Here is a 22,493-nt window from a genome sequence, read left to right as displayed (position 1 = left end):
TTTTCAGCAAGTGTTTCCGGTACAACTGGACAGCCATGTACAAGAAAGACACCGTGCACACAAACTTGCTCATAAGGCATCAAAGCTCCAAACATCTAAATGCATCAAGTGAAGAAAATACCATAGGCAAAAATCTTCCCGATGTGGATTTCCTATTAAGATACCAAAAGTATGAGCAACATGTCGGGCAGTGGTGGCACCCGCATTTAATCCCAGCACTCGGGAGACAGAGCCAGGCGGATCTCTGTGAGTTTGAGGCCAGCCTGGGCTACAGAGCAAGATCCAGAACAGGCACCAAGACTACATGGGGAAACCTTGTCTCAAAAAACAAAAACAAACAAACAAACAAACAAACAAAAAGTATGAGCAACAACAACAAAAAGACAAGTTAAAAGTCATCACAATTTTAAGGTTTTGTTTTGCTTTGCTTTGTTACTTCAAACGGGACCATCAAGAAAGGGAAAAGTTAACCAAGGAATGGGAGAGAATTTTACATCTATAACCTAAGGAACCACTACTACTCAAATAATAAATTAACAGATGACCCACATACAGGCTGAGACGGAGACAGAGAAACAGCCCAAGTATATTGAGTGTAGCAATTTAAATGAGCTTCACTGATGTGGGGACATTTAACCCATTCCAGTCCATGTCCCATTGAGACCTAGGATATCCCAGAATCTGGAGTGGGACTGGCCTGTAGCCTCTGAGGTCACAGAAGCCACAGTAGAACCTTAAGAGCCCACAACTGTAAATGTATATTAGGGGAGATTTAAAACTATACGGACACCTTTTGTTCAGCTGCCTCTGGGTCTCTTTGACCCCTCCATACTCTTCTTCAGGAAGAGCTTGCTTACAAGGTGTGCCCAGAAATTCTCATTCCCACAGACACTGGCCAGGATGGTGGAATCTGTTTTGAGAGGGCAGCCATCCTCATGTGACATCACAGAGCTGCCCCTGGGGTTGGGGAGATGATGGCTCCATCTGTAGAATGCCTGCTGCCCAAGCATGGAGCTCTGAGTTTGATCCTTCACACCTATGTGAAAGTCAGGCCACTTGGCACATCTGTAACCCCATGTGCTGAGGCTAGGGGACAGAGACCGGTGGGTCCCTGAAGCCCTTTGAACATCCACCCTAGCTGAATTGATCAGCTCCAGGCTCAGTGAGAGACTTTATCCCATGCAACATGTAGAAAATAGCATCACTTGGTGAGCATGTCTTCATTTACTTGGTTACTGCTTTTTAGTGTATATACTGTGTAGTTGGAAGTTTTTCTGTGTCCTGCCCAGTCCTGCAGCTGCTCAGACCCAAGTAAACACACAGAGGCTTATATTATTTTTAATCCATGGCCATGGTAAACTTCTTGCTAGCTAGCTCTTATATCTTAAATTAACTCATTTCTATACATCTATACCTTGCCATGTGGCTTGTGGCTTACCGGTACTTTACTTGTTTCTCCTGGTGGCGTCTGCAGCATCTGCCCCGCTCTCCTTTCTCCTCCCACTGTCTCTCTTGTATTTTCCCACCTGGCTCCATCCTGCCCTGCTTAAGGTTCCAGAAGGTCATAGTCCACAATGACAGGAACAACATGGCAGCAGGAAGCAGACATAGTGGCAGAAACAATTGTCATGTACAAAGCGGAGAAAGCGAGCTAGAAGTGGCGTCAGACTCTCAAAGCCTGCCCCCAGTGACGTGCTTCCTTCTGCAAGGGGACAAGTGTTCAAATGCCCGAGACTATAGGGACATTTCTCATCTGAACCACCGCAGGGTTTATCCTGACGCAGGTTCACACTCAGGACCTGGCTATCCTGGTGGCTTCCAGCATTTCCCCGGGCTTGGCATGCCTCACTTCCTGAGTTTGGTTTCCCAGTCACTCTTCTTCTACCCTAAAGAAGAACCATGCCTCCTTTTCTTCTCATGCCTGGCACCTCTTCTCCAAAACCTGAAACAGAAACATTAGGATAAGAATAGGCAAATGCCACACACACTAGTGAGACAGGGTAAGATTGGGCAAATGCCACACACTAGTGAGACAGGAGAATGGGAAAATGCCACACACTAGTGAGACAGGAGAATGGGAAAATGCCACACACTAGTGAGACAGGAGAATGGGCAAATGCCACACACTAGTGAGACAGGAGAATGGGCAAATGCTACACACTAGTGAGACAGGATAAGAATGGGGAAATGCCATATACTAGTGAGACAGGGTTAGATGGGAAAATGCCACACACTAGTGAGACAGGAAAAGAATGCACAAATGCCACACACTAGTGAGACAGTTACAACAAGTCTTAACTAGAGCTATGGCCCAGATCTCTTTGGACAAAAACAGGGCAATTCTTTTCTAAGTAAGGCACGTACTCTGGAAGTATTCCAACACTCATAGTTTTTTAAATAACCAAGCACTTCCCTCATAGTTATATTTTATATCTATTGCTCCATAAGAAAACACTGGAGCCTTTTGGAAAGACACCACCCAGGCTGGGTCCATACCACGCCAAAGGGGCACTAGTAAGAGCTGGGAGCTGGGCTACTTCTAACCATCTCAGAGGATGCTGTGGGCCCGCATTCCTGTCCTTTCTGCAAAGTTACTGCACTTTTGACCTCTCAGCTCCTCGGTGCCTTGAGTGCTGTGTTTTCAATGCATTTGTGTGTGTCTGTCTGTCCATGTTTGTGTGTGCAGATGTAAGTGTGTGCAGGTGTACATGCTTGCATATACAGGGCACATGTATGTGTGCACATGTGTATAGAAGCCTCAAGGACCTCCTTTGAAGGGGCCTGATGCTCCCCAGCAGGCCCCAGGGACCCTCCTCTCACCCTCTCTCCAGACTGAAATGCAAGGGTACCTCTACATCTGGCATGTTGACATAGGTTATGGGGACTGAACTCAGGTCCCCATGCTGGGAGGCAAATACTCCCCCAACTGAGCTATCCCCTAGCCCTCTTGAAGATTTTCTAAGTACTTGGGACTTCCTTGTGGGATATGAGATTATTCTCAGGTGCCAGGGTAGCAGAATTGGCTGAGAGACCCATCAGCTTATATTTTTTAAAGGGTTCCTTTCAGCTGGGTGTCTACACATTCACCTTAAAAGACTTAATGCCATTGAAGGAGCAGAATGAGAGATTTCTTCAGTGCAACTCAAGGACATTGCTCTGGTAGGAAAGTGATTTGGTCTTTTTAACCTTCTTATGGGCAGGAATGAGTTTATGTGACCCACTTCTCAGAGAGATCCGACCACTGGTGTAAACTAACAGTGTTGGTTGGACACATTGGAGAGGGACAAGAACAGGTAGGAAGTTGGCTCATGGTGCAGCCACAGTAGCCTCTACCCCAAAAGTGTTGAGCTTAGCTTATAAAGTAAGGGAAATGGTTTGCAAGTCAAATTTCAGAAGCTGCTTGTCACAAATTCCATTTCTAATACAGGGTGAGTATCCCTCATTTAAAAAAATCCCAAACCCAAAATGATGTTTTAAAAAAATCTGCAACTCTGTGACCTCCAACATGATGATGCAAGTAGGATACAGATACATTAAAAATATCATATAAATTTCCTCTAGACAATGTGTTTATGCACTATGCATATAAGGGTGTGTGTGTGTGTGTGTGTGTGTGTGTGTGTGTGTGTGTGTGTGTGTGAGAAAGAGAGAGAGAGAGAGAGAGAGAGAGAGAGAGAGAGAGAGAGAGAGAGAGAGAGAGAGAGAAATGATTGGTCTTAGTCACCATCCCCCAAATACCTCATCATATCTGTGAAAATATCCAGAACCTGAGAAACACGTTGGCTGAGGAAGCCTGGCCCTTTGCCGCAACAGTACATAACCAGGATGATCTCATGCTCATAGCTTTTTGATGTACCACTCTATGCTGTCAACCGCTATCAGAATGTGTAATCACCCCGCTTCCCAAGCCTTTGATCTCAGAGGCTGTCTCTCCTAACCTCCTTCAGAAAGGAATGCTCTTGGCAGTTTAGGGGGCACTGGCCTGCAGGAGGCACTGCTCAGTGTGGCCTTCTGCCTCCATGAGAAAAGCAAAGTGTGCCCACTGCTTCTTCCTGCTGAGTTGACATTATTTATTTTATGATAGGAGAGAAGGTGATCGTCCAATCAGCTAATATGGCTGCCTATGCAACCCCTGTCCCCGCCAACAGCTCTGATGCCATGGTGACAGAGGGGAAATGCAAACAGGTTACTGGCCATCACCAGCCTGGAAGCACATCAGGCCTTTAGTGAACTTAGAGGAAGAACCTGGGCCTTTGATCCAAGATAACAGATCTGAAAGTACAGAAAAAAGAATATAGAGATAGGTGGGGGTGGGGTGGGGTGAGGGGTGGCTCAGGGGTTAAGAGGGCTTGCTGCTCATGCATAGAATACAAGTTTGGTTCCCAGCACCCACACTGGATAGCTCAAAACCAACTGTAACTCCACGTCTAGGGGACCAACACCTCTGGCCTCTGTGGGCACATTAACTCATATGTCCACACATGCAGAGATACATAAAACAATAAAAAAACATGAAAATAAATACTTTTTAAAAAGAGCATAGAGAAAGTATGTGGAGTCACTCCCAAAGTTGTAAAACAAACAAACAAACAAAAAACTTATACCAACTTTGATTAAAAAAAAAAAAAAGAGGTGCAGGGCAAGTTGCTGTAGACCTACCCTGCTTGGGCCCTGCAGATACTCCTCTGCAGACCTCTACTCTAAGTCCCTCCTAGGTCTGACAGGCCTGGTGCAGCTCTCATACCCTCCTGCCAACCCATGTGCATCCCAAAGGAAAACTGAGGCATCCTCACTAGAAGGAAGATGATCATGGGCAGACAGGAACAGATAGGCCCCCACGTAAAGCATGCAGATGTCATGGTCACACCAAAAGTCAGAAATGAAGTCCATCCAGCTGCCCCTGTCCAGCTAGATTGAGAACCCATAGGTCTGTTAGCAGGAGGGCTACTGTACTGGAAAATTCCTGTGCATGGGTAAGAAAGGCAGCCCGCCCGGAATGTTACTCTTGGATAGGAACTGCCAACATCAGCAGCTCTATGATTCTCAGAGCATGAGAGTTTCTTTTCCAAACTCTTGGTGACTGGGTGTGGTACAACCTGTTAGCAAACCTAGACTTCTCCACCACGCTTATTTCAACTCCCAAGCCGTACTGGCTTGAGGTCTGAATCCTTGTATGTAACTTGACTAGGTGTGATGGCTGAAAAGAAAGTGGATCCTATAGGTGTACCAGTCACTAGCTGAACCCTATTCTCTTAGTCCCCGAGAAATTTTTTTCGACAACCTTCTTGAAAATGAATTTATTGTAAAAGTAAAAAAATCTGAAAACTCAGCTCATACAGCAATGACTCACAAACATGATACCCAAGTTCCAGTCCCAAAATACATGTTTGAAGAAGAAAGCTAGGCAAGGTAGAGTGTGCCTGTAATCTCAGTAGTAGGAAAGGAGAGACAGGTGGATTCTTGGGGCTTGCTGGTCAACCAGTCTAGCAAAATTGGTAGATTCTGGGCCAAGTGTGAGACCCTGCCTCGAACAAAGTAGATGGTGCCTGAGGTTAACCTCTGGACTACACACACACACACACACACACACACACACACACACACACACACACGAAGTTTTTTTTTAAGTTGTGTTATTTTTATAAGATTAAAGTAATGGAGGTAGCAGTTATACAAAGGCCACTGGAGGGCCGGTCCACCCCTGTAGGTGGACAGTAAGCAGAGAAGGGAGGAAGTGGCTGAGCTGCTACATTTATAGGTAGTCCCGTAATCGTCTGGGGCCATTACATGGGCAAACCCCACTATTCTCTGGAAAGTTGACTACACATTCACCACATTTTATCAATGAAGATTTCAAGCTACTTAGCCATTGAGTAACTTCCTCAAGTTCCAAGTGGTGGCGAGAACTCACACCACGTCCTCTTACTGTGAGTCTCACATACTTCCTGCTAACCTGTTATGTTTAAAAATTTTTTTTAAAAAAACTGTCAAAAAAGGTCAAGAGAAGTCAGCAATGGCGTTTCCTTAGCCCTCAGCTTAGGAACTGGTGAGGCAAAGGGGGAAGGCTGTGATGGCTTCCTTCTCTGGAAGTTAAAACCCAGGTTCGGAGTTGTAAAATTAAACCATTCTGGTTGAAATATTTAACATCCCCCAAATGTCTAGGTAATAAAGGCTCAGTCCCCAGCCATGGTGCTGGTAGGAGACAGGGTTTGTAGGAGGTAGAGTCTGGCAGGATGAGTTAGGTTTTCGGTGCTAGTCCCTTGAAGTAGACAGCAGGGACTTGCCCCTTTCCATCTGTGTCTCCTAGCTTCCGGCCGTCGTGAGATGGGTGCGGTCCTCTGCCTTGTGCTCCTGCCGTGATGTACTGCCTCCCAACTGGCCCAAAGCCAGTGGAGCCAACTGAACCTTGACTAAAAACCATGACCCTCACAAACCCTTTCTCTGTATATGTTCACTTTTCTCGGGAAGATGATTGACACATAGAACACTAAAAGTTTGTAATGAACACTAGAGTTGGTTCATTTTCTGCCTTGTTCTCTCTCTTTCTCTCTCTCTCTCTCTCTCTCTCTCTCTCTCTCTCTCTCTCTCTCTCTCTCTCTTTTTCTCTCTCTCTCTCTCTCTCTCTGTGTGTGTGTGTGTGTGTGTGTGTGTGTGAGAGAGAGAGAGAGAGAGAGAGAGAGAGAGAGAGAGAGAGAGAAGTGGAATTGTGTTAGAACAGAAACAATTGCAGAGCCTGAGATATCTAAGATGTCGGTTTCCAATAAGACTCTGGCTCCCAGGCACTTGTTGGGGAAGACAGATGTACAGCCCCCTCTGAACGCCACAACCATTGCCTTCTCTACCCATAGTTAGCTGACGGAGGCCTTGGAGAGGCTGGGAGGGATGCCCACCCTGTCTCAGATCCCTGTGAGTAGTGTGTAAAGTTACCAGGGACTGGAGAAGTGGCATGGCCTGTGGCCCAGGTCTGATGGTCTTCTGAGCAAGCCTGCCCACTCAAGGGACAAGCCCACAGCCTCTGGCATGTCCTCCACATCTTTGGTGGTCAAATAAAGAGCTCGCCCAGGTCTAGTGGCAGCCACTCGGGATACCTTTGTTACTCCAAATGCCCCCTCTGGCAGCATTTATTCCTCTCTACTGACACCATTTTTGTCTTTCCCAACAAGGGGCAGGGCTTGCACGATGCTCTACTCTCAACTAGTATTTGCAGGGTGCATTTGTGGAGCAGTGAGGGCACGCAGTGAGGGCTCTACCAATGGGGACTTGTTAGGGTGTGCTTTCCTTTCAGTGACAGCAGCTCCAGTGCCCCGGAAACCCCGAGAGGCCATTTTCACAAATGAGTGGATAAAGATTGGTAGAGGAAGTGCCTCGCTCCTGCCAGACTTCACTGAGTTGGAAATGAGACTTCATTCCAGTGACAGGAGAATTTACATACCAAGAGATAGGTGTCTGACCTGGACAGATGCTCCACAGATGAAGTAGAATTCGGAGGCTAGTTTGGGGACCCTTGTGTGTGTGTGTGTGTGTGTGTGTGTGTGTGTGTGTGTGTGTGTGTCTCCCCTGGTTAAATCAGTTAGATTCACTTGGTGCAGTTAGTCCTGGAGCTCATCCCTACGGTGAACATTGTTGTCTACCTGGACCATGACCTCATCCTGAGCCCTCCTGCCAGCCCTTCTCTTTTTCTTAGAAATCCCTCAAACCCCTTGTTTACCTGGCCATGCTTTGCTGTGGCTTTTGCTTTATACAGCTGTTTTAAACTATGGAACAAATACAAGATCGGTAAATCCCTGTCATGGGGAGGCACCAGAGCACTCTACTGGTTAAGCTTAGTAGCCTAACTAGCCAGAGAGGGCAGTCTCACCTCTGGGTTGTAGAGAGCATAGCCTTAGGTCCCCCCTTGCCACTAGCAACACACAAACCCCTGGGCATGTTCCCAAATCTCTCCATCTGTAAAACTGTGAAATTAGATCCTCTCATAGAAGCCTTGAGAAGATTAGGTGAAGTAATGCCTATAAATTCCTTCATCCCAAATAAGCACTCGATGAACGTGAGCCAAACCTATCATCACAGCTCCACTACAAAACTATATTAATGATAAACATAAGCCAGCTGCTGAACCCCAGCATTTTATGGGTTATTCATCAATGTCTTAAGACACTGTGCACACATGCATGAGCACACATGCATTCATACACACACACACACACACACACACACACACACACACACACTTTTAATAGTTATAACTACAAAGTTTAAATAGCCCATGCCAGTATTTTCCAGGTAATAAAATATTGGGAAGAGTCCTGGCGTTTTCTAATACTTCCCTTCTTGTCAGAGCCAGTCCATACAATTTATATGTATTTCAGGGTAAATTGAAACAGCAGAAAAATCTCAAGTGGTTCATTGCCAACGCTATGAGTGTTCCTGGGCTTCAGATAGTGTTATCAACAGAATGAGGTGAGGAAGGGAAGGGGATTCTGAAAGGGGCTGGGTGTCATCAGACCTGGAGATTGGTTATGAGCTCAGAGTTTGGAGTGTAGCTTTCCAGACACCTTGTGCTGGGTAGCTTGTTACTGGCTGGGCTGAGACCGTGGCAGCCTTGAAAATAATGAGATTGAACTTGATATGGATGGATGGGAAGTGCTAGATCCTGCCAGCACTTCTGTCTACTAACCAGGATTTAGATTTAAACACCACAGACAAAAGCAGCCTGGGGACAGAAAAGTAGGTTATTCCAAGTGTTATTCCCCACATCAGTCAGAGAAGAAACTAACACCACAGTGGTGGAAATGAATGTCCTCAGGCCACACTGCATGGGTGGCTTGGTCACGTTGTCACCTCCCTAATCATTAATCCACTCCCTGGGAAGAGGACACCCCTGTCCTCTTCTATCAAAGTCAGACAGAGCCCTTGCCCTGAATCCCGACATCAGAAAGAAAGGACATTTCAGCTGCACCTGCCCAGTAGGTTGGATAAAATGTTGATGGCAGTGAATGTTTTCATAATATCTTCAGGGTTATTTTCATGATATGTGCAGTGTTGCTGTAGCGATTGTTTTATATGTACAGTGCTGCTGCAGTGGTTATTTCATGTGTACAGTGTTGCTGCAGTGGTTATTTCATGTGTACAGCGCTACTGCAATGGTTATTTCATGTGTACAGTGTTGCTGCAGTGGTTATTTTATACATACAGTGTTGCTGCAGTGGTTATTCCATGAGTACAATGTTGCTGCATGGTCATATTATACGTACAGTGTTGCTGCAGTGGTTATTTCACGTGTACAGTGTTGCTGCAGTGGTCATTTCATGTGTACAGTGTTGCTGCAGTGGTTATTTTATACATACAGTGTTGCTGCAGTGGTTAATCCATGAGTACAATGTTGCTGTATGGTCGTATTATACATACAGTGTTGATGCAGTGGTTATTTTATATCTACAGTGCTGCTGCAATAGTTATTTCACGTGTACAGTGTCAATGCAGTGGTTATTTCATGTGTACAGTGTCAATGCAGTGGTTATTTCATGTGTACAGTGTTGCTGCAGTGGTTATTTTATACATACAGTGTTGATGCAGTGGTTATTTTGTGTGTACAATGTTGCTGCATGGTCATATTATACGTACAGTGTTGCTGCAGTGATTATTTTATACATACAGTGTGCTGCAGTGGTTATTCCATGAGTAGAGTGTTGCTGCATGGTCATATTATACTTACAGTGTTGCTGCAGTGGTTATTTCATGTGTACAGTGTTGCTGCAGTGGTTATTTTATACATACAGTGTTGCTGCAGTGGTTATTCCATGAGTACAATGTTGCTGCATGGTCATATTATACATACAGTGTTGATGCAGTGGTTATTTCATGTGTACAGGTTGATGCAGTGGTTATTTCATGTGTGCAGTGGTTATTTTGTGAGTACAGTGTTGCTGCAGTGGTTATTTCATGTGTACAGTGTCAATGCAGTGGTTATTTTGTTTGTACAGTATTGATGCAGTGGTTATTTCATGTGTACAGGTTGATGTAGTGGTTATTTCATGTGTACAGTGTTGATGCAGTGGTTATTTCATGAGTAGAGTGTTGATGCAGTGGTTATTTCATGTGTACAGGTTGATGCAGTGGTTATTTCATGTGTACAGTGTTGATGCAGTGGTTATTTCATGTGTACAGTGTTGATGCAGTGGTTATTTCATGTGTACAGGTTGATGCAGTGGTTATTTCATGTGTACAGGTTGATGCAGTGGTTATTTCATGAGTAGAGAGTTGATGCAGTGGTTATTTTCATGACAACTTCAGTGTTGCTACAGTGATTAGTTTTGATATACACAGTGTTGCTGCAGTGATTGTTTTCATGATATCTGCTTTTTGCATCCTCAGAATCTCCTGCTAGAGAGAGAAGAGGAGCTTCTTTGCTGACACATTGATGGGCCCCACTCTGGGGTTCCCAGTGCACTGACTCCTGCTGAGACTGAGAACTGAAAATGAGGGTGAAAGTAAGAAAGGAGGAAGAAAGCAAGCGGGGAGCATGGTCCCCTGAGGGGGGAAGAAGCCAGAGCACAGCCCAGGAGCAGTTGGTCTCATGGTTAGAGAGCCAGGATCGAGGCAGCCAGGTTCCCACCCCAGCTCCACAGCTGTTGTTTGGGACCTAGGGCAGGTCACCACCCCAGCCCTGTAAGACACTGCTTGAGAATACTGTCTACCTCGTGGGCTTGTTGTAAGTGTCAATTAATAGAAACAAATTACTCAGGCCATTTCCAGACATGCAGTAATTGCTAAATTTGGTGTTTTTATGATCCCTGTTTATCATTGTGGTTTATTATTTTTACAAGTGTCCAAAACCCTATCCCAGGATGAAGTCTAATTCAAGATACTTTAGAAGGCACATCTGAGGCTCTGCTGGTCAGTTCTGAGAAGTCAGAGCAGCTGAAGAAGAGCTGAGAGCCTAAGGCATGGGCTTTGGTCTCCCAAAAAGAGCCGTTCACAGGTCCCAGGAATGTGTCTTCTACATGTTGTCAACGCCTGACATGATGAGAGAAGGGGCTGATGATGGAGACAGGTGGATCTTGTGGAATTTGGAGAGAAAGGATGTTCAAGTGTGGGAGTGTTCAGCAAGACCGTTTAAGTCTGACGCTGTTGCTGAGGTAACTGGAAGGTCTGTAGAGCACTCAGTGGATTTCCCATGATGTGACTATAGAAGAAGCAGGGAAACAGACTAATAGTCCATCACTGTGGGGCTAGAACCTGGTCCCCTTAACCCATGTCCAAGAGGCCCCATGTAGGTGTAACCAACCATCTTATTAAATAAGAAACACAGAGCCGATTCAGAGAAGAAAGCTAAGAGGTCAGAGCTAAGAGCCTCACCCTTCCTGCTTCAGCGATCCTCTTCAGTCAAGAGAGCTCTCCGAAAAGGGCCTACTTCCTGTGTGTATGTCTTTATATAGTCTAGCTGTTCTGCCTTCTCATTGGTTGTAAACCCAAACACGTGACTGCCTCATCACTGCCTGTATGTACAGCCCTCCAGGTCCTCTATGGTATTGAGATTAAAGGTGTGCGCCACTGCCGCCACGCACTTGCTATGGCTCTAATAGCTCTGACCCCCAGGCAACTTTATTTATTAACATACAATTAAAATCACATTTCAGTACAAGTAAAATACCACCACAGCCCCGAAAGGCTCCTTTCATGACTCTGTATTTGCAGCTCAGTAGCCTCCTATCACGTGACTTCTTGGAGCAGGGCTCCATGGTGAGACCGCCATTTGTGTCAGGACACACTACAGGAACATGGGGCTGTCAGGTAGTAAAGCTCCTCATAGAGTGGGCACCTTCTCAGCTGCCCATCTACCCCTGTGTTTCCAATGAGAGGAACACAGATGCCCACTCTTCTTTGGGGTTGCATGGGTTTGAGTGGTATCTGTACAGAATAGCAGAACAGGAAATAAAACACAAAAGAGACTTTTACACCCAGCTAAACTGTTCTTCAAGTGCCAGGGCTTTGAAACAAGTTTTCAGTGTGAAAGAACCCAGGACATCACACCCAGCAGCCTTTCTTATAGCATTTACTAGAGCAAGAATCCATAAAGGGGAGATGTCAAGTATTTTAGACTCTGAAAGATCTACAGTCTCTGTTAAAATTACTCAACTATCAGTGTAGCACAGGAACAGCTACAGACAGTACAGTGACTCTGCTGTGGCCACAGGTTCTGTCTCTGCCATTCAGCCAACTGTAGATTAAAAATATTCTCTTTTTAAAAAAATCCACAAAGTTCCAAAATGAGAAACATGAATTTGCTGTGTGCCAAGAATTATCCTGGTTCCACTTTAATGAAATGCTGTACGTTCAAGCCCTGCTGGAGTCTTGTGCCATTCAGAACCATTGCTGGTGACCACTGAGCATCTCATTCATGTGCTATGTGTCAAGTATACAGTAGCTGTCTCTGCAGTGAACATGTATAGAGTTTTTGGTTCTTGCCTTTATTCCCTGAACGGTACAGTCTAACAACTGTTTACGCTGAAGTAGATAAAAGTAATCAAGAGATTAAAGCTTGCAGACAAACACATCTAGATTATATGCTGATTCCATCTCCATTTTAGATAAAAGACCTGGACAATTTGGACATGCTGATATCTTGGAGGAGGGTTGTTCCTGGAATCAAGCCCCTCCAGAGAGCATGGACAGTTGTGTGAACGGCCAGGACTTTAGTCCAGTGAAGTTTTATCTATGAAATCAGTGGAGATTTGTCCTTGGATGCCAGTTTGCTTTGCACTTTAAGATGCTTGGTGTGGAGCGATGGTGGGACATCCTGTTTCCCAGGCTGATGGCCGCCATCTTTATACGATTGATTTGGAGATAAGACTAGATCAGAAGTGGAGACAGAGAGAAACAATAATATATGAATGGTTTGTGTTCTAATATAATTCAAATAATACAACCAAAGATGGGAGGAAAGAGAGAATAAGAAGACTAGAGAAGAGGAGACAAATGCCATTTCACAAAGATGTGTCCTTCCCACATCAAACTCAAAAGAGGGGGGCTAGGGATGTCCACTGGCCTTGGTCCAAGCACTTAGACTGCCGGTCATCCTATTCTCCTTCCTCATAGGCCTTCAGCTGCAGTTTTCCTATGTATAATTAAAACAGAAGCGTGCTATCACTTCACACCACCAGACTCGTTAGGATGGAAAAGACAAGTACTAAGCTTTAGCCAAGACAGGATACAACTGGAATTCTCCTCCACTGCTGATGAACATGTAAACTGGCTTTAGAAATCTGTTCGGCTAAACAAATAAATGCTTATGATCCTAAATGTACATCCCTGTGTGTACAGCAGTAAGTTATATAGCATGTGCACAAGAATGTTCAGGGCAGGGCTCCTCATAAGAGCCTCGACCTTGAAACAACCCCAGTGTCCATCCACAGTGTGATGGACATGGTCTAGTTGCACAGGATTATTATAGCCACAGTAATGAGAACAGACTGGGGCTTTACATGGACCCATATCACAAATGCATTGTTGAGTGGAGAACGCTGCAGACAGAGGACAGGAATGCATGCTCTATGTCTATGTTTAAATAAAGTTCAAACCCCAGGCAAACTATTTATGGTGATAGGAGTAAGAATTGTTGGGGTGACTAGCACCTGGGAAGCTGAGGACACCTTCTGTGGTCCTGGTGGCTTTTCTTCTTGCACTGAGTTGTAGCTACATGCCTTGATTTCTGAAAATTCATCAAGCTTTACACTTACAATGTGGGTGTTTTCCTATATGTATAGTTTCAGTGAACGTTCCAGCTACAAAAGAAAACACAGAAACAACTTCAAGGATGTAGAACCATAGAAACACAAATATAATAAGATATGGGCAGTGACTGTAGTAAAATGCTGTTTAAAAGCTAAGGATGCATATGTTAGAGTGAGTTTAGCTCATCTATGAACAGAAAAATACTTTCAAATCAGCTGACAATTTAAGACCCATCTCTATGGTGTGTACAGAAAGCCCACCTAAAAGAAACTGGTTCAGGAAGTCTAAAACCACAGGGGGGACAAAGGGATAACAGAAAAAGTAAGCAGATGTGGTATTTAAACCCATAAATGAAAACAAGAGAAGGTAAAATATTGTAGACAACACTTTCTAACAGGAAGTGAAACAGCAAGCAGTGGTCACAACACTGACTTCAGACAAGGTAAACATCAAGCCAAAAAACCATGCAATGTGCCAATGAAGGAATTAACCCAAAAGAAGTATTGGTTTACAATCGGGATAGAGCAGTTCTGGATACTTAGGGTCCAAATAATACAGTGGCAGACTGTGTGGTAGTTTGAATGTAAGAGACCTCCATAGTCTCAAAGACAGTGGCACTATTAGAAGGTGTGGCTTTGTTGGAGTGGGTATGGCCTTGTTTGAGGAAGTGTATCACTGTGGGGGTGGGCTTTGAGGTTTCATATGTTCAGGATACCTTCCAGTGAGTAAGTCGACTTCCTGTTGCCTACTAGCCAAGATGTAGCCAGCACCATGGTGATAATGGACTGGACCTCTGAAACTGGAAACAAGTCTCTTCAATTAAGTGTTTTCCTTATAAGAGTTGCCATGGAGCTGGGCAGCGATGGCGCATGCCTTTAATCCCAACACTTGGGAGGCAGAGCCAGGTGGATCTCTGTGAGTTCGAGGCCAGCCTGGTCTACGGAGCGAGATCCAGGACAGGTACCAAAACTACACGGAGAAACCCTATCTTGAAAAACCAAAAAAAAAAAAAAAAACAGAGTTGCCATGATCATGGTGTCTTTTTCACAGCAATAAAAACCCTAACTAAGACACGGTGTAAACATAAACCACAGGGATGCAAGGAAATGGAATCTTACTGGTTGCAGGGGACATCAACCCAGCACTCTCACTGACAATAAGGAACAACAATAAGGAAGATATAAACGGCCTAACAACACAGCCCAAAGTCCCATTGCATGTGTCAGGCACCACACCTAGAGTAAGAACAGTGTATTTTTCAGCTTCTGCTGTTTGAGTCACAGAATCGAACTATGTATTTGTTCATGAAGAAAGCAGTAGGTTCCATAAAATAGAACTATTATAAGAAAATACTAGTCATAAAACAATAAAGCTAGAAATTAATATTACAAATTTTGGAAAGTACACAATTTCTTCTACCTAGGAATAAATATATCACAAAGTTGGATGACAGCATACAGCTGTTAACCAGTACTTGGGAGGCAGAAACTGAAGGATTAGGAGCTTTAAAAAAATAAATCATATACACATCTCTATTTTGATATGTTTTTATATGTGTTATATATACAGTTATAGACGTAGAATATGGCACCCCTATTTTCAATATTTGGCATTAGCTCTTAGAAAGGAGGCCTTGGAGTGTCCACTGACCTTAAGCACTTAAGCTACCATGCAGTTTTTGACTCTTACCCAACGATCTACTGGGTGCTTACAAGGTGCCAGATTCTGTGTCCTGTCTGATACAAGCTGAAGGTGAAGAGCCTCTTCTCGGCCTTGTAGAGCTTTTCTTGTGGGGAAAAAAATGAACAAGGAGAGAAGATAGCTTCAGACCTGGGGGCGTAGACCATGCCCTTCTGGGTTTTATGCTGAGGTGTTGGGAGTACCCGAGCAGTGGCTGTGTCACATCACACAGGGCTCCATCATCCAGGAAAGGAGGTGCCCACCTTGCCTCTCACTCACAGGTTACTTCATGCGAGTTGTTGTTGCCTCATCTTCCTGGGAATCCAGTAAAGACTCGAGCACATGCCATCTGGCTCATGAAAAGGTCCCGTTAGCGTGGTTCTGATCGCTTATTTACTTGAAGCTACTCAGGCTACACCCAGACATGGGTTTGTTGAAGCCACATGCTAACGAGGCATTGGCCAGCAGGGTGTGTCCAAAGCAAAAGAGGCGGGTGGAAGCCAAGTGGCCTGGATGCTGCTGCCTCGTGAAGAACAGCTGACAGGCTGTGTGCATTGCAGAAGGAAGCCCGGGGAGAGACAGCAGACTCTGTGTACTTCAGATTCGACATCTAGAGAATGGGCGTGCCTCCTCTGAGGGCCCTCCAGGCTGCTGAGGAGGACGTGACCCACTCAGAGTACAGTGAGCCCCTGTCACGCAGAGATCCAGGTTAGAAGATCCCCTGGTCTTCTGGTTACCCTGCTCATCACACTGGATTCAGGACTTCTGGCTTCACCTTTGGAAAATCACCCAAAATATGGGGGGTTATAATAAAAGCTCTCCAAACAGTCAAACCATGTATAGTGGTTAGGTAACTTATAGCTCTGACTATATACAAGAGTGTTACATGAGCCTTAAGAAGTCAATATTTAGGGGGGAAATCACCTAGGAATTGCTTCTACTATTAATAGTGAAACCAAGTATGAAACTGTTTATAGCATGCATGACATTGGTGTTAAGGGAAATATATGTGATAAAGAGTGGGATCATGTGTGTTCTTTCTTCCTTCCCTTTATATTTTGGGGGAGCTTCCAGATTTTCTGCCATATGCATAAATTATAATTTCTACTAACTAAAAGAAAAGCAAGGCCAAAAAGATTCCTATCAATGAGTGAATTATAGTCCACAATCCTCTAGAGACCAGCACAAAGATCATTTTAGGAAGCTTCAGTCAGTCCTCACTTTTCCTTGTTGATACAGAGTTCAAGACTGTGGAAAAAAACATGTCAGGGTCCTGTACCAGCCCAAGACTCTGTGCTAAAAGCTGTCTTTCAAAAGAGCCAGGGATAAGGCATGGACAAAGATCACCACAGCCAGACATGAGCAGGCCTTTGTGGATGCAGGGTGGCCACCCGAGCTCTGTGTGGTCAGAGCATTGCACCACAGACTAGACCGTTCTATGCAATTCTCTAGCTAAAACACTCTCTAGTCAGAGGTCAGGAGATGGCCAGTGTGGAAAGCACCTGCTGTGCAGGCACAAACACTTGAGTGTGGATCCCTAGCACCCATGTAAGAGTTGTGCACAGAAGGGTGCGTCAGGAATAGGGGAGAGATGGGTCAACCCTGGGACCGCATTAGCCAGCCAGGCCAGCCAAAACAGCAAGACCCGGGTTCAGGGAGAGACCCTGTCCCAAAAAAAACTAGGGAGAATAACAGAGAAATTGACATTGACTTCTGACCTCTATATGGACAGGCACACGCACGCACGCACACACTCACGCAAATTTCTAACCATTAAAATCGCTGAACTGCAACTCTTGGAGGGCAACTGTGTCACAAACTCCGTGTAACAGGACGATGTGGGGCATCTGCTCCGAGGATCTTGGTGGGAAAGCCCAGTGCCCAGTTAGGCTGCAAACTTTCCCTAAGCAGAGACTCAGGAAACAGATAAACGTGGAGGAGAAGCTGGATTCTGGTGAAAATGGGCCATCTAACGGGATACTTGCCGAACAGAAATCTCAGAATCACCCCGGGTGGCTCAATGCCACCGACTTAATAAGCCCAGAAACTTAATGAATCCCTCTTCAATGCTGGAAGGACTCACAAATACGGTTCCTGTGGCTCATTAGCTATTAAAGTGATTAACAAATTATTATTTTCAGTTGAAAGTGGCTATGGGATTTATTCTTCCCTCTCATGCCAAGACACTGCAGTTCACTGAGAACATGAATTATCCCTAGCAGTCCCGAGTTCCTAAATCATTCTGGACCGGCCGGGTTCACTGCCTTTGGCACAGCAAGCCATGGAGGGCTGAATGGCTAGAAGCCTCCCTTACATAGTTTACTGCGAACTTAATTGGGACTAATTATTGTCTCATTTGCCTGCCTGGGGACATCTGCCCAGCAGCTGCTGTGACTCCATCCGACTGGGATGTTTGAAGCTTTCTGTGAAGTGAGACAAAGGGCATGAATATTTTATCATAGATTTATCCCACTGTGACTTTTTATAGGAAACTGCTGCTGGCTTTACTAGGCAGAAATATTAATACACAATCTTCCCTGTGTGCTAAAGTTGAGTTTTAGGCTGTGAGCATATTGTCTTACAGGCTCACCACCAAGGAGACAGAGATGCGGCTGGCGCCTGTAGAGCGGGAACAAGGGTACAGGATTGAAGGATGCTGGCTTTCACATTTTTGTTTTTATTTTTTGTTTTTTGAGACAGGATTTCTCTGTGTAGCCCTGGCTGTCCTGGAACTCGCTCTGTAGACCAGGCTGGCCTTGAACTCACAGAGATCTGCCTGCTTCTGCCTCCCAAGTGCTGGGATCCACCACCGCCCCGGCCTACTGTTCTTCAGTGTGCCTGTTGGAGTCTTGAGTTAGTCCAGAAGGGAATATATAGTTGGCTGTATATGATCAGTTCATGGCGTAAAGACCCATTTCACAGGTTGAAACACTGAACCCAGGGCAGCTGGTTAGCCAAAGCCAAAGACATAGCTATGGTACCCAAACAATACCCGGACCTCTTTACCCTCAGAAGTCTTGAGGCCATAGCAAGCCTAGGATGTTTTTGCAGGAGCCGAATCATTCCAACCATTTAGTGAGTCTTGGGGGTGTGAGCAGAGGTCAGAGAGGTATAAGACTGTGGGGAGCCTTGGAGGAGCACCTGCAAAGGCCAACTGAGGAGGGAGGGAGGAGAGCCGGGCAGAGGGAGTCATGCCAATGTCTCTGGATCAAGGCACACCCAAGCATCCCTGGCCAACCAAAGCAGGAGCAATGAGGCCATTTACCCTTGCCTTGAACTTTCCTCATTCTATGTCCTTAGTCTGAAAATGTATTTTTGTTTGTTTGCACATCTTTCTGGAAATGTCTGTAATCCTCACTGAAATGAGACAGCGCCTAGGGTGGGTGAATGAGAACATCCTCAAACTGTCGTGAAAGTCAGGCCCAGGATGTAAAAGTCAGCAGATATAGGTGACTACTGGAGGTTTTATGGTAAGGAAATAACATGGCTGAGCTATTCCCAGGGGTACCCCGAAGTGTAAAGAGACCTCACATGGGATGGCCTCTTAGCTGCTAGACCTCAGGCGAGGTGGCTGTTGGACATGGGGAGGAACCGTATTTGAGATCCCCTTGGGGGTTGTCTTGGTAGGACATAACATTGCATGTGGTACAGAAAACAGTTCACGCTAAGCCCCTCTTCCTGACCTGTCATGCCTGGACTTTATAACCACGCACACACCTAGGCACCACAGCATGGCGGGACTTCTGCTGTATGACCACTGCTAGCCACACCAGCAGGGTTTCAGGGTAGAGAGTTGGAGGCCCAGCATCCTAGGAACCACATTTTCACAGTTCCCTCTGTGTGTGTGTGTGTGTGTGTGTGTGTGTGTGTGTGTGTGTGTATGTGTATGTGTGTATCTGTCTGTCTGTCTGTCTCTGTCTCTATGTAGTGTGTATATACGGTGTATCTGTGTATGGTGTGTGGGTCTGTGTGTAATGTGGATATTGTGTGTGTGTATGTGTACGTGTAAGTGTATGTGTTGTATGCATGTGTACATGTCCGTGTGTGTGTGTGTGTGTGTGTGTGTGTGTGTGTGTGCATGTGCGCGTGCGCGCGCGCCAGCAGAGGCTAGAGGCCAGCAGTAGGTGTCATCCCCTGCACTTTATTCTTTGAGGCAGGACCTCTCACTGACCCCAGAGCTTGCTGATTTGGGTAGACGGCCTGGGCTGGAGTCACTGGACCCTCTTGTGTCCTCCTCCCTGCTCTGGGATGATAGGAACATGCCACCACCATGCCTGTGTTTTTAATGTGGGTGCTGGGGATAAAACCCAGGTCTTCACATTTGTGCAACAAGCACCTCACTGTCTGAGCCATCTTCTTCCCAATTCCAGGAACCATGTTTTCTGTTTAAAAAAAAAAATCCATGGTAACTGAAGAGCCGAAGGCTGAACGGCAGGGAGTGATGATCAGCTGGAGAAACAGAAGGCAGAGTGGCCAGCAGCCACGGCCCGGGGGGTCAGGGGGGAAGCTGAGGAAAATAAGGAGTGGCTGTCAGGGTCACAAGTGTCCCAGCTGCCATCTGCACTGAGGTCTGTGGTGACGTGTCATGCCCACCAGGCACCCTTGCTCACTGTAGGCAAGTGAAGAGGTCGACACTGCCCAGTGCCAGCCGCTGACTCAGGGCTGGGATCTCCAGGCACCAGCTGTGTCCACATGGCTCCACCCTGCTTGTCTGTCACCTTGGGGCATTTTCCTTTCAAGTTCACTACCCATGTGGCTTTTGGAAGCCATGACCACCAACCACCACTTCTAACATGGTGCCACATTAGCAGGTACCGGAGATTCAAACTAGACCAATGAGCCATCGCCTTGGAGTGTTGCTAAGGAGACTTGCTGGCTTTGGATGGATGCTCTGGGGGAGTCAGGACTGAGTGTGTGGCTTGTAGTAAGAGTATGGAGGATGGGGTAGCAGAGCGTGATCCCTTGACCCTTACAACTGTGCACCAGAACCCTTACAGGACATGCAGCTGGTGTGGGGGTGCCTCTGGACCTCCACATCCTGCAGTTAAAATAACCCGTCCAGAAGCAGCAGAGCTGGCACAGTCTAGCCCTTGAGAACTCCCCCTAGGAATGTTTCCTGAGTCTTATAAAATCTTGAGCCTTTTCGTAGCCAAAGCAGGACAGCCACAGGGTGGAATGCTGAGGAGGTCCGCCTGCACTTTTCATATTGAATCATTTGCGTGGAGCCAGGCAGTTGGGGCAGCTGTGCAGGGGCCTCTACTGGTGTTAACTGGGCCTGGGGTATTGCCTGCAGATCTCTGAGTTCCAGACTGTAGTATTCTTTCCTATTGGGTGTCATTCAGTGCACATCCTGGGACAGCCAGGTCTCATCATTCATCTGAAGGAACTTGTGGTGTTGTTCCCGCTAAGATTTCCAGAGAAGAATTCTTTAGGCTAACCTGTTAAGCCAACCTGGAGGCAAACACAGCATCAGTGTGTCATAGAAATATACAGGATGAAAGCCAAGGAGAAAAGGATGGAATAGCATGTGACAGGTGGTGGTACCATGCCTCCTTGGGATAGGAGATGGAGGCAGTACATTCCTGGCCTTTGAGGGGTTAGGCCAGAAAGTCCACAGCTGCCAGCGTGGGATATTAAAGTGTAAAGTCCCAGACGGGAGGCCGCAGGGCCAAATTCCTCAGCAGACACGACTTGGCCCACACAGGCAGCTTAAGAGTTTAGAGTCCAGCATCTGAAAATTCAGAGGAAAGCTGTTCTCTCAACTTGACTTGTTAAGATGGAGGAGGACCAGCACCAGGCTATGAGGCCACATCGGGCTAGCCCCTGGCAACTATCCCTGACAAGTAAAATGAGACCACTGTACAGTGTCCCCAGGAGGAAGTAGGAATCCCCATCTTACCATTAACAGATAAATCTGGCTTGGTTACTTTTTCTGGTGTTGCTGGTTTGTGAGCAGGAAGTGATGATAAATTGATTTTTTTTTTCTTCTTGTGTACTAGCTGCCTATTTTTATGTTTAGGCAGCATTTATATTTCTTTTGTGATTTGTTCCCCTCATTTTTGCCCACTATCTGATTTGGCCACTTGTCTCTTTCCTGATTGATTTCTGTGTTCAGCCTCAGAAAGAAAGGAAACAATGATTCACGCTACAATAGGAACAGACCTTTAAGACTTGACAGGAAGTGACATCAGGGGGCCAGTGCTGTGTCGCGCCACTTCCGTAAGGCCCCTGAGGCAGTGAGTTCACAGAGGGCAAAAGCAGAGCGGTCCTGGGAGGAAGGGAAGTTCTTGTTTGATGGGCACAGCTTCAGCTTGAGGAGGAGAAGAGGAGGAGGGCCTCGTGGTGGGGATGATAGGATTTTGCGGTTTTATTTACTATCATGAAACTGTGGTGTACAAGTGGTGGAAGCGGTATATTGTATGTCATGTATATTTGACCACAGTGAAAAGTATGAATACACTGGGAAAGGCCACTTCGCATCTAGTAAGATATAGAATCAGGAAAGACCATGCCAGAAAGGATGTGTAGGATTCAGAGTCTTCCTACCTTGATGCTGAGAGCATAAAATGGTACAACCACTTAGGAAAACAGGCTGGCACTCCTGAAATCATGAAGTGCAGAATTCCCATTTCATACAATGATTCTCCCAGGAATACCCCTAGAAAAATGAGAAGGAGCATTCCCACAAGACATACATAATTGTCCATCCTAGCATTGCTCATAATGTACAAAGTATGGGCGTCTGCAATGCCATCCAAATCTCTGTCAACCGGTGAATGAAGAAACAAAATGTGGTATATCCACATAGTGGAATATTATTTGCCAATAAAAAAGGAGTAAAGCATAGAAATGTGGTATGACCTGGATAAACTCTGAGAACACATGCCGAATGAAAGAAACCAAATAATGAGTCATGTGACACTAACTGAATGAAAGTTCTAGAACAGGAACGTGTGTAGAATCAGAACGTGGACTAGTGTCCATTTGGGACTGGGAGGGATGGCTGGGTATTGGGGAAGACAGATAAGGAGTATGGGTTTCTTGTGGAAGGGATAAGTGTGTTCCAAGATTAGATGGTAGTG

At 45.7% G+C, this 22,493-nt stretch overlaps 1 protein-coding gene and 2 long non-coding RNA genes across 3 annotated transcripts in view; 2 read left to right on the top strand and 1 right to left on the bottom strand.

Moving 5' to 3' along the window:
- LOC131919089 (uncharacterized) overlaps positions 1 to 924 on the bottom strand; it is a 28,931-nt gene extending 28,007 nt beyond the window's left edge. Inside the window, exon 1 of the long non-coding RNA XR_009381158.1 lies at positions 791 to 924. This is a non-coding gene — a long non-coding RNA (uncharacterized LOC131919089). The remainder of the gene's footprint in view (positions 1 to 790) is intronic.
- Positions 1 to 22,493, top strand: part of Adamts17 (ADAM metallopeptidase with thrombospondin type 1 motif 17) — a 321,166-nt gene that overhangs the window by 263,124 nt on the left and 35,549 nt on the right.
- LOC131919100 (uncharacterized) lies at positions 733 to 16,244 on the top strand. The gene is made up of 2 exons (XR_009381160.1): positions 733 to 1,208; positions 15,693 to 16,244. It is a non-coding gene; the product is annotated as an uncharacterized LOC131919100 (long non-coding RNA).

The sequence above is a fragment of the Peromyscus eremicus genome, chromosome 1 (assembly GCF_949786415.1).
Source record: "Peromyscus eremicus chromosome 1, PerEre_H2_v1, whole genome shotgun sequence".
Lineage (NCBI taxonomy): Eukaryota > Metazoa > Chordata > Mammalia > Rodentia > Cricetidae > Peromyscus > Peromyscus eremicus.
The sequence above is the reverse complement of the archived record's forward strand: the minus strand, read 5'-3'. Positions and strand labels throughout refer to the sequence as shown.